Source organism: Octopus bimaculoides, chromosome 11, assembly GCF_001194135.2.
Source record: "Octopus bimaculoides isolate UCB-OBI-ISO-001 chromosome 11, ASM119413v2, whole genome shotgun sequence".
Classification (NCBI taxonomy): Eukaryota; Metazoa; Mollusca; class Cephalopoda; order Octopoda; family Octopodidae; genus Octopus; species Octopus bimaculoides.
Window position 1 is genome coordinate 8,057,041 of NC_068991.1, and position 2,500 is coordinate 8,059,540.

Genomic DNA, 2,500 nt, shown 5'->3' on the forward strand with positions numbered 1-2,500 from the left:
CCCCCACAAATTTGAGGTCTTGTGCCTCCAATAGAAAGGATTATTATCATTATTATTATTATTATTATTATTGAGGTGGCAAGCTGACAGGATCGTTAGCACATCGGATGTAATGCTTAACGGCATTTCTGCTGGCTTTACAATCTGAGTTATGTACCAGTTGAATACTGGGGTCAATGTAATCATCTTGTCCCTTCCCTCATATTTCAGGCCTTATACCTATTATAGAAAGAATTCTTATTATTACCATTACCATTACCATAAAATTCTGCTGGGTTTCACTTTACCTGTCATCCTTTTGAGTTTGATAAAATAAAGTATCAACCGAGTATGGGGCATGTGGGGAGGGGGTCAATGTAATCAGCTTTCCCCTCACCTCAGAATTGCTGGCCTTGTACCAAAATTTGAAAGAATTATTATTACTATTATTATTATTATTATTATTATTATTCAGTAGTTTTATTTTTATAACGTGCTTTCACTTCACTACCGAGCGCAGCTCTGTGTGCCTTGGGTATGTGCTGTGGTTTGCTGTGATGCTCTTATGGTTACTGTATTGAAAGTGTTTTGCGTAGAATGTGTGCAGTACCCAGTAGTGCAATTTTCTGTATGTTATATATATTTGTAAGTCCTGGTGTTTTTGTTATGTATTTGTCTGAATATTTTTTTATTATACCTAAGGCACCAACTATGATAGGAATTGTTCCTGTTTTTAGATTCCACATTCGAGTTACCTCTATTTCCAGGTCTTTGTATTTTATTATTATTATTATTATTATCATCATTCAACCATCAATAACTACGCATCAGATTTACCTCATTGGGTAAGGTACTGCTTCTAATGCTTCTTATATATTATTTAGGAAGGTGAGTGGGCGAATCAGTTGTGAATCAGTCAGAGCACCAAGCGATATTTACTTACAGCTTTTTTATGTTTTGAGTTCAAATCCCACCAAAGTCGACTTTGCCTTTCATTATTTTCGGGATTAATAAAATAAGTAGCAACCAAGCAGAAGAGGAGGATGGAGCTATTACATTGACTGTTTCTAGCATCCTCATCATGTTAGAAATTACTGAGCTGCCAGGATCATTAGAGGGTTGGACAAAATGCCTTGTGGTATTTTGTCCAACTCCTTATGTTCTGAATTTAAACCCTGCCGAGGTCGATTTTGTCTTTCATCCACTTGGGGGTCAGTTGAATAAGTAGCCATCAAGTACTGAGGTCAATGTAATCTTGCCCCCTCCCCTGAAATTTGCTGGCCCCGTGCCAAAATTTGAAACTAGTGTTGTTATTATTATTGTTATTATTATTATTATTAATATTATTAAGGCGGTGAGCTGGCAGCATCGTTAGCATGCAAGATGAAATGCTTAGAGGTAATTTACCTATCGCTACGTTCTGAGTTCAAATTCCACCGAGGTCGACTTGGCCTTTCATCCTTTTGTGGTTGATAAATTACGTACCAGTGAAACATTGGGGTCAATGTTATAAAATAGTCCCCTCCCCACAAATTTCAGGCCTTGTGCCTATAGTGGAAAAGATTATTATTATTAACAGGGTGGTGGATTTGCAGAATTGTTGGAGCGTTGGAAAAAATGCTCTGCAGTATAAAATTTCTGTTCTTTACATTCTCAGATCATACCCTACTGTGGTCAATTTTGCTTTTCTTCTCTCCATGTCCAATAAAATAAAGTACTAGGCTAAGTACCTGGATTGATAATATCAACAAACCCACTTCCCTTGAAATTGTGCTTAAATTAGAAACAATCATGATGATGATGATCATCATCGTCATCATTATCGCAATGTTGACAGTGAGTATGTAATTAATGTGTTTTCCTCTTTTATGTTCTAAGTTCAAATCTTGCTTGAAGGCATCTTTGTTTCTCACCCAAAGCACATTTACCCTGGGTGATGGTGGAGGTTCTTCATTTGATTGTCAATACACCCCCACTCCTTGGCCATCTACAAAAATTGGCCTCAAACAAAATAAGAGGTTAATTATTAGGGTCCTAACGATTAATCAAACAGCAGAGAGTGAAATTAGTCATAGTACAGTGCCTAATGTTTATCACCATTGTTTTACTGTCCATTTTTCCATGCTTGGATCAGTTGGTTGGAATTCGTTGAGGCAGATTTACTGTGGCTGGATGCCCTTCCTGTCACCAACCCTTACCTGTATCCAAACAAGTTAATATTTCTCCATTCCGCCGAGGTCGACTTTGCTTTTCATCCTTTTGGGGGTTGATAAAACACTGGAGTTGATGTAATCAACTGGCCCCCCTCTCCCCAAAATTTCAGGCCTTGTCTGTAACAGAAAGGATTATAATAATAATAATAATAATAATAATAATGCGCTGTTTATCTTTATATGAGATCACCATGTCACGCACGTATGGTTGTGATGCATGTGCCTGGTGTACCCTTATCAGACAGGTAGTCATGATGGGTATACTGGGCTTCGTATATTTTACCCCAGTGTCACTCTGATGGCATGCA

General features: G+C 37.6%; 1 protein-coding gene across 6 annotated transcripts in view; it reads left to right on the plus strand.

The window, feature by feature from the left end:
- The window catches only part of LOC106880892 (enolase-phosphatase E1), a 210,473-nt gene that overhangs the window by 51,851 nt on the left and 156,122 nt on the right, over positions 1-2,500 (plus strand). The gene's annotated exons all lie outside the window — the stretch shown is intronic.